General features: G+C 42.4%; 1 protein-coding gene across 4 annotated transcripts in view; it reads left to right on the forward strand.

Moving 5' to 3' along the window:
- RRP8 (ribosomal RNA processing 8) overlaps positions 1-17,935 on the forward strand; it is a 58,289-nt gene that overhangs the window by 11,716 nt on the left and 28,638 nt on the right. Inside the window, exon 1 of one of the 4 annotated variants that reach the window (XM_068132214.2) lies at positions 11,978-12,280. The exons of 1 other annotated variant lie outside the window; for it this stretch is intronic. The gene's annotated coding sequence lies outside the window, so the exon portion shown is untranslated. Of the gene's footprint in view, positions 1-11,977; positions 12,281-17,935 lie in introns of those variants that run through there. 2 more of the 4 variants (XM_068132215.2, XM_078766134.1) reach the window with 2 other exon arrangements.

A 17,935-nucleotide genomic window follows, 5' to 3' on the forward strand; every position in this document is an offset into this window, starting at 1 on the left:
AAATATCAAATGGAGCTCGTGTCCATCTATAGACGAACAATATACATGATCAGAACCCTGGAGGTAACACCTTGGGTCTTGGACTGGTCAATTCACTCTTTTGGAAAATGGCAAAGGGAGTTGGTGTCCATCGGATACATGGGCAGGATCCCAGGGTTAACACCTCGGGTCTTGGACTGGTCATTTCGCCATTTGAAAAATGGCAGAGCACATTCGTGCCCATCTACACCCGAATAATGGACATCTACACCCGAACATCTATACCCGCACCTTTGATGACGTCATTGGTAACCAAAAACTGAAAATGCAGTGAAACAGGTCGAGCTGGGAGAATGCGGCTTTCTTGGGGGTTTTTTAAACCTGTATTCAGATTTTTAAACTTTGAATAAAATGTGGAAATCTTATGAGGTGCCAGGTTTCAGGTTGGAGTATACGTTTTTGTTTCCCTCCTTAATGATGATGAGGTGTCATGTGTGACTGTTTATACGGTCGTCGTCCTCCATGTTGTACCTTTCGTTTGTGGATAGGTAGGTGACACTGAACCATAAAGAACAAGCTGTCAGAGGGTTTAAAAAAAAAAATTAACCTTAACAACAACTTTAGAGCAGAAGAATAAGGCAGAGATGTTAAATTAGCCATTTCACCAAGTAAGGCACCGGCACACAATGGCCTACTCCTTATTTGAAAGATAGCCACAAGGGAGTGCGCGCAAAACGTAACACTCGGCTTAAGGTCCCCACCGAAAGTACAGCGTGCTCCCTGATGCGACATCCTATCTGCAAATCACCATGACGGCAGTTCACGGTCAGATCATATTTTCTCAGGAAGCGAACCTAGGCTATCGTGTTCGTGCTGTGTATAGTTACCTGCGCACCTAAGGTAGATGGAGGATATGTTTTCACCTCTGTCTGTCTGTCTGTCTGTCTGTGAACAGGATATCCCAAAAAGTTGTGGACGGATTCAGCCAAAATTTGGTGGAGAGGTGATGTATGTGACAAGGAAGAATTGATTAGATTTTGGTGAAGATCAGAATCTGGATCTGAGAATTTCTTAAGTGATTATTCATCATTGGGAGATAGGGCCAAAACGATATATAGCACAATATCTCAAAAAGTTATGGACAGATTCGGACGAAACTTGGTGGACAGGTTGGGTGTGTGACAAGGACGAATTGATTTAATTTTGGTGAAGATTCGAATTCGGATCAGAGGGTTTATTTAAAATCTTTATGTGATTCTTCACCATTGAGCGATAGGGCCAAAACGATATATAGCACAATATCTCAAAAAGTTATGGACAGATTCGGACGAAACTTGGTGGACAGGTTGGGTGTGTGACAAGGACGAATTGATTTAATTTTGGTGAAGATTCGAATTCGGATCAGAGGGTTTATTTAAAATCTTTATGTGATTCTTCACCATTGAGCGATAGGGCCAAAACGATATATAGCACAATATCTCAAAAAGTTATGGACAGATTCGGACGAAACTTGGTGGACAGGTTGGGTGTGTGACAAGGACGAATTGATTTAATTTTGGTGAAGATTCGAATTCGGATCAGAGGGTTTATTTAAAATCTTTATGTGATTCTTCACCATTGAGCGATAGGGCCAAAACGATATATAGCACAATATCTCAAAAAGTTATGGACGGATTCGGACGAAACTTGGTGGACAGGTTGGGTGTGTGACAAGGACGAATTGATTTAATTTTGGTGAAGATTCGAATTCGGATCAGAGGGTTTATTTAAAATCTTTATGTGATTCTTCACCATTGAGCGATAGGGCCAAAACGATATATAGCACAATATCTCAAAAAGTTATGGACAGATTCGGACGAAACTTGGTGGACAGGTTGGGTGTGTGACAAGGACGAATTGATTTAATTTTGGTGAAGATTCGAATTCGGATCAGAGGGTTTATTTAAAATCTTTATGTGATTCTTCACCATTGAGCGATAGGGCCAAAACGATATATAGCACAATATCTCAAAAAGTTATGGACAGATTCGGACGAAACTTGGTGGACAGGTTGGGTGTGTGACAAGGACGAATTGATTTAATTTTGGTGAAGATTCGAATTCGGATCAGAGGGTTTATTTAAAATCTTTATGTGATTCTTCACCATTGAGCGATAGGGCCAAAACGATATATAGCACAATATCTCAAAAAGTTATGGACAGATTCGGACGAAACTTGGTGGACAGGTTGGGTGTGTGACAAGGACGAATTGATTTAATTTTGGTGAAGATTCGAATTCGGATCAGAGGGTTTATTTAAAATCTTTATGTGATTCTTCACCATTGAGCGATAGGGCCAAAACGATATATAGCACAATATCTCAAAAAGTTATGGACGGATTCGGACGAAACTTGGTGGACAGGTTGGGTGTGTGACAAGGACGAATTGATTTAATTTTGGTGAAGATTCGAATTCGGATCAGAGGGTTTATTTAAAATCTTTATGTGATTCTTCACCATTGAGCGATAGGGCCAAAACGATATATAGCACAATATCTCAAAAAGTTATGGACAGATTCGGACGAAACTTGGTGGACAGGTTGGGTGTGTGACAAGGACGAATTGATTTAATTTTGGTGAAGATTCGAATTCGGATCAGAGGGTTTATTTAAAATCTTTATGTGATTCTTCACCATTGAGCGATAGGGCCAAAACGATATATAGCACAATATCTCAAAAAGTTATGGACGGATTCGGACGAAACTTGGTGGACAGGTTGGGTGTGTGACAAGGACGAATTGATTTAATTTTGGTGAAGATTCGAATTCGGATCAGAGGGTTTATTTAAAATCTTTATGTGATTCTTCACCATTGAGCGATAGGGCCAAAACGATATATAGCACAATATCTCAAAAAGTTATGGACAGATTCGGACGAAACTTGGTGGACAGGTTGGGTGTGTGACAAGGACGAATTGATTTAATTTTGGTGAAGATTCGAATTCGGATCAGAGGGTTTATTTAAAATCTTTATGTGATTCTTCACCATTGAGCGATAGGGCCAAAACGATATATAGCACAATATCTCAAAAAGTTATGGACGGATTCGGACGAAACTTGGTGGACAGCTTGCGTGTATGACAAGGAAAAATTGATTCAATTTTGTTGAAGATTTGAATCCGGACCAGAGAGTATATTTAAAAGTTTTATTTGATTCTTCACCATTGAGAAATAGTGCCAAAAACAATACATAGCATGATATCTCTAAAAGTTGTCGACGGATTCGGAGGAAACTTGGTGGACAGGTTAGGTATGTGGCATAAACAAATCGATTCGATTTTGGTGAAAATCCAGATCCGGTTACGATATTTAAAAAAATTTTTAAAGTGATTCTGCACCATTGAAAGATGGGGCCAAAAATTATACACGGCATGATATCTGAAAAAGTTATGAACGGATTTGGACGCAACTTGGTGGACTGGTTGGGTGTATGACAATGAAAAATTGATTTCATTTTGGTGAAGATTCGAATCCGGATCAGAGAGTATATTTAAATTTTTTAAAAGTGATTCTTCACCATTGAGAAATAGTGCCAAAAACGATACATTGCATGATATCTCTAAAAGTTGTGGACGGATTCGGACGAAACTTGGTGGACAGGTTAGGTATGTGACATAAACAAATCGATTCGATTTTGGTGAAAATCCGGAACCGGATACGATACAAAAAAAAATTTTGTTAAGTGATTTTTCACCATTCAAAGATGGGGCCAAAAATTATATACAGCATGATATCTGAAAAAGTTGCAGACGTGTTGTGATAAAATTTGGTGGATGAGTTGGGTTGGTGACAAGAAGAAGCCGATTCGATTTTGGTTCAGGCCCGAATCCAGATCCGACCTGTTCACGGCATGATGTGAAACGTTAACTATTCTACCTGGTGGAGGTATGCTCTCTATCGAGTGCAATTCTTGTTTATTTTACATTTATTTACAGTACTGTTCGAACATCAAGCAGAATCGATGTATCTGTGCAGACACAGCAGGAAATCAGCACGAGGGACCGACCTTCCGTACGCGACTGAAGACGTTTATCAGACGGATCCTTTGTCCGTAACGAAACGATACAATTCGAGATTAGAATCTCCTCCCGTGGCGCGAGGCCCCGTCGTCAGGGGTCACGGTTCATGCTGTGACGTCACACCGTTCCCAGGAACGTGCGCCTTGAGCCGCGACACGTGGAATGCGCGTACACGTGCAAAGCATTAGACGTTCTCCCTCCTGAGAAAATGCGAGGGAATTCATTAGAAACAGGTCATGAAACGGGCCAGCGCCATGGAGGGAATCATCGCACACGTCCCTCTCCCGACGGCGGACATACGGTACACGTGCTCTCCGCGTGTCGCCACCTGCTGGGAACGACCATCGGTCGATGGATCATGGATGTGCCATAAAATCACAAGATTAGCAAACGCTTCATTTGGCTGCACTCCGATGCTTTATGGTCGATGCACGAGATACCATAGGGTGGTGCGCGGCGTACACATCCTCTCGTCGGTCCACCGGGGTCTTGTGCGGGGAGAGTGACCTCGCCCTGGCATGAAAACATTGACCCTTAGGCCAGTCCGAAGATAAGTAAAACCCGGGGGTTATGGCACCCGGAAACACCGCTGATGGAAATAAAGGGCACGGCAATAAAGCACTTTACGACCTGTCGTAAATGGTCTCAGACTACCGACCGGGCTGAGGTGGTAACCGCACGCTGCGGCTATAACGCCCAGAAACCCAGCTCCTAAAATCTGCCACGTTCAGTAGCTTCAAAGGTCAAATGTTATCTCCAGTTGGACAGGACAATTGCTTTGGAGAAATAAATAATGTCCGACGTTTGGACATTTACCTTATAAAATACAGACATAGCTATAGCCAACACCCATTATTAGGGTGAGTCGTTCGCATTGTGATACAAGCATGAAATATGGCAGTTATGTTATTATATAGACACTCTTTAAATCCAGTCGATTAGCCAACTCGAAATTCAACATGGCGGCCATTATTTTCAAAATGGCTGCCAAAATTGCTGAAATGAGCCATAAACTTTAGCTTATTAACATAAATGGAAAATTTTAACTTCTTATAGATAATATGTGGTTCTGCGATTTTGTTTTGATACCCGTACGTCCCAAATTAATTATTAAAAAGTTTATGGCACATTTTTAGAAAATTTGGGTACCATTTTTTTCAAAATTACCTAATTATTGTTTTCAAAATGGCCGCAATTTTGTTGACTTTCGAGTTGGCTAATCGGCTGGATTTACAGAGCGTCTACATACGAGCATAACTGCCAAATTTCATACTTGTATCACTAGGTGAACGCGTTTTTGTGTTAGCCGCCTATAGCTAACAGTCAGTTAGTGGGAATGAACGAGATCAATCGATCAGCTAGGAATCGATTAAGATATGAGTTGCCGATCATCGATCGTCCTGCATTTTGTAAATATTTCGTATCCCACCTACCAAGCCGAGATTTCAAACTACACAAATAGTTCGGATTTAGGTTAACTGTCAAACAAAGTTATCATGCTTATCAGATCGATTCTTAATTTATGTTCCGTTCCGTTGGACTGCTTGCTTGCGTGCTTAAGCCGCTTGGCGAGCGCTCTACAAGCTGCTTGGTAATGGAACACACCCCTGGATTCTTCTTCTTCGTATGCAGCGTAACAAGGATAAGAGTTTACAGCTGGGTGACTGGGTCGGGATTCGAACCCAGGCCAACCAGCTTATAGGTGAATCCACATGTCTCTAAGCTATTCTGCATCCAATTTATTAAATAGATTGATAATTAAAAAAATAATTCCCTCGTCGAGAATATCAGATACAAATCTTCTGACGTCACACTTTATGTACTTATTTACAAACAAGGTTTCGACATTCGCATTCTCCGTGCAGTGCTCTCCACCTATCTGGTAGGAACCAAACCATGGACCCTCCCTCACCCTGTCCCTCCTCCGAGATTCTCCTGTAGTTGGTAGGACACGGCACCAGTCCATTCCACGGCGAACACAGCAGCCTCTTGGAGTTTGGACCTCGTGTATTGTCGCCATGTTTGGTTACACCCCACAGGTCATTCAAATGGTCAGCCTTTCCTGGGAGGTCGATGGTCTCTTCTGGATGAGGTTTTCAGTACAAACATGGTGCGATTTGACCGCGTAATGGGGGACATTCCCCTGGCTCTGGTTGTTTTGATCCCTGACACTGCACTTGAAAATACGACTTGAAAAAAATACAAAATGGAGTTTGGTTTCACTGGATCCGGCTGATGTTGTTAGGCTGTGTAAAGTGGATCCGATGGGATTCCACTTATCTATCCGTTATTATCATCTCACAAAACTGTACGTGATGAAGCACAGCAAATTAACCAATCAAAATCGACTACGTCATCGTCATTACGTTGTTGTGTTTCGATCCGACATATATATATATATATATATCTGTAATCATCATCATCTCACACTTATTGTGGCCAGCAGAAGAGTATGCAAAAAATTTGTTTGGGGAAGATAAAATCTGAACCTGTGCAAAACTGTGAAAACTACAATTGGCATTCGGTAGCGAGCATACCTCCGCCAGGTTAACAGTTTATGTTTTATATCCCACTGGTAGACCGGATCTGGATTCGGACATGAACCAAAATCGAATGGACTTGTTCTAGTCACCAAACAACTCATCCACAAAGTTTTGTCATAATCCGTCCACAACTTTTTGAAATATCACGATATATATCGTTTTTAGCCATATCACTCAATAGTGAAAAATCACTTTATAATTTAACAAACTCGTATCTCGATTTGAATCTTCACCAAATCTTCCTTGTCACACACCCAACCTCTCCACCAAGTTTCGACCGAATCCGTCCATAACTTTTTGAGAAGATCTTGTTCACAACCAAACAAGAATGGCACGTCATGCAGAGAGAGCACAATACTTGCAAAATCCTGAAATCCAAAATCACAATACTTGCACACCCCCTCCCCAACCCTCCCCCACCTAACCCCTCTCCTCCACACCCAAAGAAGTTGCCATGAATAGTTCAACTTGTCCATTTCGTTTTGATTAAAATTAGCGATCTTGATCTATGCTCAGGTCAATCGGATGAAAATTGATTATTTTTCAGATGAAAATTGATTATTTTAGAAGTTTGACCTTGAGTTGACCTTTGACCTTTTGACCTAAATATATTTGCTTTCCCAATTCAGTGATGCACTATGTAATTGCTGTTTGATTTTCAAGTTAATAATCTTCGATCTTGCAAGTAACAGACAGACAGACAAACAGAAACAGACAGCAAAACAAATAAACAGACAGACAGACAAACAGAAACAGACAGACAAACAGAAATAAATAGACAGACAGACAAACAGAAACAGACAGGCAGACAGAAACAGACAGACAAACAGAAACAGACAGGCAGACAGACAAACAGAACTAAACAGACAGACAGAGAGACAAACAGAAACAGACAAACAGAAAGAGACAGGCAGACAGAAACAGACAGACAAACAGAAACAGGCAGACAGACAAACAGAAACAGACAGGCAAACAGACAAGCCTTTCATCCGCAGCTCAATGGAATACAGCTCTCCCCTCTGGGCTGGTGCTCCTGCCTCACACCTAGCTCTTCTTCACGCTGTTGAAACCAAAGCGTTCAGAATCATTGGAATCTCCCGCGATGAAGCTAACTCCAAGGGCCTCTCACTCACTCACCGCAGGCAGGTTGGTGGTCTTTCCGTCTTCTACCGACTCCTCTCTGGCCCTGCCCCCCCCAGCTCTCTCTGGGCTCTGTCCCGCAAATATTCCTACAGGTCGCACAAGATCTGCCTGCAACCCTCTTATGGTTAAACTGCCAAAATCAAGACTCTCTGCTCATCTTCACTCATTCATTCCTCTTTTCTCCCGCCTCTGGAACAAACTCCCTCACTCTCTTCAATCCTACTCCACCCTCCAGGTCTTTAAAACAGCTGTTCACCACCATCTCTTATCTTCCCCCATCCAAAACCTTGATCTTTTCTACCCCCGCTAATTTCACCCCAATTCCACTTTTTTGAAATACCAACTTCTGTCCTGGAAGTCCTTGGTGTCCTTGTGTTTTATACTTCTCCCGCCCCCCCCCCCCTTCCCATGCCTCCTCCCCCCAAGCCCTCTCCCTCCCACACATCTCCCTGCTCTTAAATGTTGTGTTTGTGTGCTTCCCCTTCTCTCCCCATCTTGTCTTCCGCTCCCTCTTTTTATATATTTTGTTTGTCTGGTTGATTTGTTTGTGAAGTAAATGTTAGCTCTTTCACGAGCCTCGATTCAGTATACAAAAAAAAAAAAGACAGAGAGACAAACAGAAACAGACGGACAAACAGAAACAGACAGACAAACAGAAACAGACAGACAAACAGAAACAGACAGATGAAAAATCACTCATGGAGTGACACTTGGCAAAACAGAACAAAGTAGAATGGCACTCGGTAGAGCATCCTTTTGACCTCAAAAATAATTAGTGATTGAATTCAGTGACCTGATGTGCAAATCCTTTACAAATTTCAAGTCAATCGGATGAAAATTGAGGATTTTAGAAATTTGAAAAAATTGGTTGACCTTTGGCCTATGCTGATCTCAAAAATAGTTGATGGTTGAATTCAGTTAACTGATATGTAAATCTCATTCAAATTTCAAGTGAATCGGATGAAAATTGAGGATTTTAGAAATTTGAAATTGTTGACCTTTTGCCTACGTTGCTCTTTTGGCCGAAGGTGATCTCAAAAATAGTTGGTGGTTGAATTCAGTTGGCAGAAATGAAAATCCTATTCAAATTTCAAGTCAATCGGATTAAAACTGAGGATTTTAGAATTTAAAAAAAAAAGTGGTTGACCTTTGGCCTACGTTGACCTTTTGGCCTATGCTGATCTCAAAAATTAAGGTGGTTGAATTCAGTTAGCAAATATGAAAATCACATTCAAATTCCAAGTAAATCAGATGAAAATTGAGGATTTTAGAAATCTGAAATTGTTGACCTTTGGCCTATGTTGACCTTTTGGCCTATGATGATCTCAAAAATAGTTGGTGGTTGAATTCAGTTTGCCGATGTTTAAATCCTTTTCAAATTTCAAGTCAATCGGATGAAAATTAAGGATTTTAGAAATTTTAAATTGTTGTTGACCTTTGGCATACGTTGACCTTTTGGCCTATGCTAATCTCAAAAATAGTTGGTGGTTCAATTCGCTTTGCTGACATGTAAATGCCATTCAAATTTCAAGTGAATCGGATGAAAATTGAGGATTTTAGAAATTTGAAATTGCCATTGATCTTTGGCCTATGTTGACCTTTTGGCCTATGCCGATCTCAAAAATAGTTGGTGGTTGAATTCAGTTAGCTAATATGTAAATCCAATTGAAATTTCAAGTGATTCGGATGAAAATTGAGGATTTTAGAAATTTGAAATTGTTGTTGACCTTTTGCCTACGTTGCTCTTTTGGCCAAAGGTGATCTCAAAAATAGTTGGTGGTTGAATTCAGTTGGCAGAAATGAAAATCCTATTCAAATTCCAAGTCAATCAGATGAAAATTGAGGATTTTAGAAATCTGAAATTGTTGACCTTTGGCCTATGTTGACCTTTTGGCCTATGATGATCTCAAAAATAGTTGGTGGTTGAATTTAGTTTGCCGATGTTTAAATCCTTTTCAAATTTCAAGTCAATCAGATGAAAATTAAGGATTTTAGAAATTTTAAATTGTTGTTGACCTTTTGGCCTATGCTAATCTCAAAAATAGTTGGTGGTTCAATTCACTTTGCTGACATGTAAATGCCATTCAAATTTCAAGTGAATCGGATGAAAATTGAGGATTTTAGAAATTTGAAATCGTCATTGACCTTTGGCCTATGCTGATCTCAAAAATAGTTGGTGGTTGAATTCAGTTAGCTGATATGTAAATCCAACTCAAATTTCAAGTGATTCGGATGAAAATTAAGGATTTTAGAATTTGAAATTTTTGTTGACCTTTGGCCTATGTTGACCTTTTGGCCTATGCTGATCTCAAAAATAGTTGGTGGTTGAATTCAGTTTGCTGATATGTAAATCCTATTCAAATTTCAAGTGAATCGGATGAAAATTGAGGATTTTAGAAATTCAAAAAAAAGTGGTTGACCTTTTCGCCTACGCTGATCTCAAAAATAGTCGGTGGTTGAATTCAGTAAGCCAATATGTAAATCCTATTCAAATTTCAAGTCAATCGGATGAAAATTGAGGATTTTAGAAACTTGAAAAAAGTGGTTTACCTTTGGCCTATGTTGACCTTTTGACCTAAGCTAATCTCAAAAATAGTTGGTGGTTGAATTCAGTGATCCGATATGTAAATCCTCTTCAAATTTCAAGTCAATCGGATGAAAATTGAGGATTTTAGAAATTCGAAATGGTTGTTGACCTTTGGCTTATGCTGACCTTTTGGCCTATGCTGATCTCAAAAAATAGTTGGTGGTTGAATTCAATTCGCTGACATGTATGTCCTATTCAAATTTCAAATCAATCCGATGAAAATTGAGGATTTTAGAAATTTGAAAAAAGTGGTTGACCTTTGGCCTATATTGACCTTTTGGCCTATGTTGATCTCAAAAATAGTTGGTGGTTGAATTCAGTTTGCCGATATGTATATCCTATTCAAATTTCAAGTCAATCGGATGAAAGTTGAGGATTTTAGGAATTTGAAAAAAGTGGTTGACCTTTGGCCTATGTTGACCTTTTGACCCCAAAAATATATAGGATTTTGTCGGACCACGAACTCTACCATTTGGTAAAGTTTCGTGAAGATCGGTTTAAAATTGTGACCTGTAGGCAAGTATAAGTGAGCGGACAGACAAACAAACACAAACAAACAAAGACACAGACACACACACACACACACACACACACACACACACACACACACACACACACACACACACACACACACACACACACACACACACACACACACACACACACACACACACACACACACACACACACACACACACACACACACACGCCACACACACACACACGAGTGATCAACATACTTGCAAAACTTTTTTTTTTTGGCCAAGTAACAAACAGAAACAGACAGACAGACATTTATACATGTGTGATAACTCACACTGATAAGATAAGTGATAACATAACCTCGATCCATTTTCGGTAGCGCAGGTAATAACGGTCTCACATTTGCTCTTCTCCAATCCTCGGGTAGGCTACCTGTCCTGACTCCAACGAGTTGTTAAATATATCCGTTAACAGCTCATTTACCTGCTCTGCCACCTCTCTCAATACTCTCGGATACATATTATCCTATTAATATTATCCGGATCTGGAGATAATTATCATCCCTTAAATCTTCTAGCTGCTTCTTCACTTCCTCCACTCCCTCCAAAATCCATTGCTCACCCGAGATCGATACCCTCCGCTATTGGAAGTTCTCCTAACTCTTTCGAATGCAGCACGTGGCTGCCAGGTAGCATCATTGGCTGAGCCGCCGTGCCGCTGATGCAGTGCCCCCTGCAGGTTAAGGCAGGGATTAAAAATTTCCTTCGAACTGTTCGCTTGTAAAATGTAAAAGTAAAAACGAATGAATAATCCTGCCATGTCACCCTCATAAACGTATATGGGGCGGAAGTGACGTTTCCGCTTTAATCGATCGAGAGCATTCAATGAAGCTCGTAACACATGTAGAACCAAATGTGGGACTATTATTTCACGAATCGCGTCATGGAACGGCCTCTCGGATCACAGGGCCTGAACCGTCGGCGAGATCCTCCATGGAGGCCTAGCGGCTAATCCACCAAGTACAGTATATACAGTACCAATAGTACGTTAGATATTAGAAAGGAAAATTTAATGTGAGGAGAATTTATTGTATTAATCAATATATTAAACAGTATTTGGATTTATGCTATATTATATTATCGGGTTTTTGTGTTTCCGTGTTTCCGAGAAAAAACACTTTGTCGTCACTTCCGGTTCCGGGGTCAAGGTTGAAACATCATGTCGCGTACAGTCCGGTAGTGTTTTAAGTTATGCCTTTTCTTTTAGAGGTTAAAGTGCAGTTTTTTCCGTATAAAGCGAGTTTAGGTGTATGAATGATGTTAAATATTTGAATGACTTGTAATATAAGCGACATTAGTGAAGTGTTTATAAAAATTAGAATACTGTACTAGTAGAAGTAACCACACGTTTGACGTTGCCCTTTGCCTTTGGTTGGTCGGGACCGACGGTAAGACGAACCTGAAAATCACGTCACTGGGAGATACTTGAGGTAAACGTCACCGGGTGTTTACTCCACTGTATAGTGTATGGCATGTTGAAATAGACAATCACTGGCGAACAACATAAATCATTGTATGTCATATGATCATCACATATCATAGTGTTAATAGTGTTAACCTTTTATTTACCATGGATTGATGTAGTTATTGTTGATTTTGTTTTTTTCCGACGAACAGATAACCCGGTTCCACAGGGCTGTTGTAAGGGAATTCGTTCCCAATAGAATGTGGAATATTTGTGGAATTTGTTGGGAATATGACAGCATAATGCTAATGGCAGGGACCCGTGGAGATTCAGCGTAATATAAAATGTCACTTCAAGTCCTTAATCCCTTTCTTCTACAAGTCCCCAACCCCTCCCCTCCTCCCTATCCCAACCCAAAGTCCTCAACCTCACTTTCTCCCCCTCCCCCCAAAAAAAATTCTCAAATTCCTCCTCCCAACTCTGTCCCATCTTTACTCCCTCCCACCCCCACCTCCACCCCCACCCAACCCGAAGTCCTCACCCTTCCCCTCCCAAACCTCAGGCATCAATGCCCTCCTCGCTTCAAGCGTTTAAACCCCCTTCCCCACCCCCCCCCCCCCCCCTCAACCACACATCTTCAACCCTTTCCACCCAACTGAAAGTAGTCTAGTAGGAAGACTAGGTCCCTCTGCACCCCCCGGAGATATACTTCTAATCAGTGTTTCTAGATTGGAAAAAATGTGTAGAAAATGACTAGCTATGGCCCCAAGCTGAAAAAATGTCCCACATACCATTTTTATGCAAATTACTGCTGCAAATTTTATGCAAAATTATGCAAATTTTATGCAAATTTTTGATGAGGAGTAGAGTTGAGGGGTCTTTGAGGGCTTCATCGAGGTGCTCTCGGTTGCAAGACTGGGTCATTCTGAGAAGCACAGCAGGGTCAGAGATCATGATGTTCTCCTCCTCAGTGAATCTCTCCATCAACAGCCTCTCCATTGCCTCACACACTGTTTTGAGGCAAAAGAGGGACTTTGCGTAGGCCTTTCCACTGAGAACACCTTTGAGAGATCCACTTGTTACTAGTTGTGCCTCAAAGAGAATCTCTGCATATCCAGAACCACGCATCTTGTGTCCAGTGAGCATCCCGATGTAGTTCATGGATGTGTGGAAGGGTCCAATCGTTACTACATGACTAGCAAATTCATTTGGCCAGCGCCAGATGATGGGAAGGGCTTTCATGCAGACACCCAGATCAAATGTATTCAGGACCCATCTCTGACCCACCTCAGCAGTTGCTGCCTCGGAACGCTTCAGTAGCTCACGAACAACTGCGTTGTCTGTGATCGGTTGGTGGATAGGCGTGCAGTAGTCGACTGTTGATTTGCTGGGTGGGGGAGAACCAGTTGCAGAGGTGAAACCCCCTAGCCCAGGCACAGGCTGCAGGCCATTGCCATGCCATGCAGGCACCAGGCACAGACCGATCACAGACAACGCAGTTGTTCGTGAGCTACTGAAGCGTTCCGAGGCAGCAACTGCTGAGGTGGGTCAGAGATGGGTCCTGAATACATTTGATCTGGGTGTCTGCATGAAAGCCCTTCCCATCATCTGGCGCTGGCCAAATGAATTTGCTAGTCATGTAGTAACGATTGGACCCTTCCACACATCCATGAACTACATCGGGATGCTCACTGGACACAAGATGCGTGGTTCTGGATATGCAGAGATTCTCTTTGAGGCACAACTAGTAACAAGTGGATCTCTCAAAGGCGTTCTCAGTGGAAAGGCCTACGCAAAGTCCCTCTTTTGCCTCAAAACAGTGTGTGAGGCAATGGAGAGGCTGTTGATGGAGAGATTCACTGAGGAGGAGAACATCATGATCTCTGACCCTGCTGTGCTTCTCAGAATGACCCAGTCTTGCAACCGAGAGCACCTCGATGAAGCCCTCAAAGACCCCTCAACTCTACTCCTCATCAAAAATTTGCATAAAATTTGCATAATTTTGCATAAAATTTGCAGCAGTAATTTGCATAAAAATGGTATGTGGGACATTTTTTCAGCTTGGGGCCATAGCTAGTCATTTTCTACACATTTTTTCCAATCTAGAAACACTGATTAGAAGTATATCTCCGGGGGGTGCAGAGGGACCTAGTCTTCCTACTAGACGATATATACATATATATATTTTCTGTGTTCAGTAAAGTCCGAGGAGTGAGAAAATGCATGATTCCCCCCGCACTGAAACATCATTAATTTCATAAATCCAAGATTTACCCAGCGATATCTGATCTGACGAGGTTTTAACGTTTTTCACCATAATTCTGCTTGTAATCAACATTTTTGAGTGATTTCAAAGTCTATTATGTTTTATTCTGTGTGTACAATATATTGCCTGAGTCTGGAATGCAGAGGAAGAAATGGTAAAATAAAGAAGTCACATGTCATATTTCAGCTCATTCCACTGTTGAAATCATAACTCGCTCGGTATTCGTAATCTGGTTACCTCCAACAACAACAACAACAATAACAACAACAACAACAACAACAACAACAGGCATTTCAAGGCCATTTTCCCTGCAAGAGCGGGGGTTAGCCTTGCGGTCCCCATGACGATGTTCTCCATTTTGCCCTATTTTCTGCATCTCCCCTTGTTAACCCCCTTGCCCACATTTTTTCTTCGACCATCTTTACCCAAGTCTTTCTCGGTCTTCCCCGTCCTCTACTTCCTTCTGCATTCATTTCCATCACTCTTCTCAACCAGTCACTTTCATCCTTCCTCAACACATGACCAAACCATCTCAACCTGTTCCTCTTCACAGCATCAATCACAGGCTCTATTCCCATCATCTTTCGCAATTCATCATTTGTCTTCCTCTCTCTCAACGATACTCCACACATCCACCGAACCATTCGCATTTCCACCCTTTCCAGCCTTCATTGCTGCTCTACGTTCATTGCAGCAGTTCATTCAGCAGTTCAGCAGCTACATTCATTGCAGTTCATTTCATCTGCAGCCTCCGCACTCTCTGCAGACCTGGACAAAATCACAGACTGGGCAAACAAGTGGAACATGTCTTTCAATCCTGACAAATCTCACACTCTTACGATGTCTCTCCGAAAAGACCGACTGGACAACCCTCCCATCTACTTTCTGAATAATCCTCTCCAAGAAGTTCTGTCACTCAAGCTTTTGGGTCTCACTATCTGCCATGATCTTTCCTGTGAAAACCACATTTCCAAGCTGGCCTCCAAAGCCAGTCGCCGATTGGGCATCCTCCGTCGTGCGAAGTCCTTCCTTGGCACACCTGAGCTCCTCGCCACATACAAGGCTTTCATCCGCAGCTCAATGGAGTACTGCTCTCCCCTCTGGGCTGGTGCTCCTGCCTCACACCCAGCTCGTCTTCACGCTGTTGAAACCAAAGCGTTCAGAATCATTGGAATCTCCCGCGATGACGCCATCTCCGAGGGCCTTTCACTTACTCACCGCAGGCAGGTTGGTGGTCTTTCCATCTTCTACAGACTCCTCTCCGGCCTTGCTCCCCCAGCTCTCTCTGGGCTCTGTCCCCCAAATATTCCTACAGGTCGCACAAGATCTGCCTGCAACCCTCTTATGGTTAAACTGCCAAAATCAAGACTCTCTGCTCACCTTCACTCCTTCATTCCTCTTTTCTCCCACCTCTGGAACAAACTCCCTCACGCTCTTCAATCTCACTCCTCCCTCCAGGTCTTTAAAACGGCTGTTCGCCACCATCTCTTATCTTCCCCAATCCAAAACCTTGATCTTTTCTACCCCCGCTAATTTCACCCCAAATCCACGTTTTTGAGGTGCCGACTTCTTTCCTGGAAGCCCTTGGTGTCCTTGCGTTTTATGCCCCCCAGGCCCTCTCCCTCCCACACATCTCCCGATGTCCCTGCTCTCAAATGTTGTGTTTGTGTGCTTCCTCCCCTTCTCTCCCCATCTTGTCGACCGCTCCCCTTTTTATATACTTTGCTTGCTTGTTTGTTTGATTTGTTTGTTTGATAAATGTTAGCTCTTTCACGAGCCTCGACTCTGTATACAAAAACAAAACAAAAAAATTACCCATGTCTCACTCCTATAAATCATAACACTTCTCATACATGCAGCATACACTTTTCCCTTCAGCTTCAATGACACTCCCCTCCTCGTCAGCACGCCACTCAGTTCCCGAAATTTCTTCCATGCGCATCTCACTCGAGCAACCGTTGCCGAGTCTGATCCACCTTCTCCATTCAGCATGTCTCCAAGGTAACAAAATGTTTTCACACCTTCCAGCTTCACGGCATCTCCAAGATCCAACTCAACATTTCCTCCATCTGCAGCTCCCTCTGTGCACACCTTACACTTGAATGTAGCTGCCACACTGGTTAATGACCCTCTCAAACCACTACATTTTTGATGAACCCACTCAGCGCACATTGTACATTGAATGGAATTCACTCCAACACCCTTCCTGCACACAGCACACGGCCACTTCCCAGTTCTTTCCACCTCACCACATGCTTTACCACTTGCCATCACCTTCGTTTTTCCGATATACACCTTCAGACCTTTTGTCTCCATACATTCCTTCCACTTGTTCATCTTCTCCTTCAGTCCATCCATACTTTCTGCAATCAACACCAGATCATCTGCATACAACAACTCCCACGGTAAATCCTCCTTTACGTTCTGAGCCAGCACCTCCATCACAGCTACAAATAGTTGTGGACTTAGTACCGACCCCTGATGCACTCCAACCTTCACCTCAAACTCACCACTGTTCCCGACCTTCGTCCTTACAGCTGTGCACGCTCTTTTGTACATTGCCATCACTACTCGGATCAACCATTCCTCCACTCCTAACTTCCTCAATGCCCATGTCACTACTTCACGTGGAACCCTATCGAATGCTCTCTCCAGATCAACAAACCCAAGAAACAACTTCTTCCTCTTCTCCATATACTTCTCCTGCAACTGCCTCACAATAAAAAGCGCGTCTGTCGTTCCTCTTCCTGGCATAAATCCAAACTGCATTTCGTCAATCTTCACTTTCTTCCTTATCCTCCTCCTCCAACACCCTTTCCAATCCCTTCATTCCATGCTCCAATAACTTTATCGCTCGATACGAGCCACAGTCCAGAGGGTCACCTTTCCCCTTGTATAGAGGGACGAGGGTACTCGGTTCCCAATCCACTGGAATGTGGCCTTCTGTCACCACCAGATTACAGATCTCTGTCATTCTCTTCACACTCCAATTTCCCTCTGCCTTCAACATATCTCCCACAACTCCTGTCGGCCCTCCCGCTTTTCTACTCTTCATTGCTTTTATCGCTTCCTCAACTTCCTTCTCGGTTATCTTCTCTGCCGGTCCTAAAACTGGGTTACTCTCTATGTTGCCATCCCATTCATTCTCTGCATTCAACAGCATTTCCATTTATCTCTTCCATCTTCCTTTAATTCCATCTGGGTCCACAACGATTTGTCCCACTTCATCCTTCAAGCAACTCACCCCCATCACATCACACCTCTCTTTCGCTATCTGCTTTGCAATCCTGAATACCGCTCTCTGACCCTCTTCCGAATCCAAGTGTTCTCCGAACATTTTCCTACATGCCGGCTGTGCCTTTGCTACCTCTTTCTTTGCAGCCTTCTTGGCTGCCTTATAACTTTCAGGCTCTG

This window comes from Myxine glutinosa, chromosome 12 (assembly GCF_964187855.1).
Source record: "Myxine glutinosa chromosome 12, kmMyxGlut1.1, whole genome shotgun sequence".
Classification (NCBI taxonomy): domain Eukaryota; kingdom Metazoa; phylum Chordata; class Myxini; order Myxiniformes; family Myxinidae; genus Myxine; species Myxine glutinosa.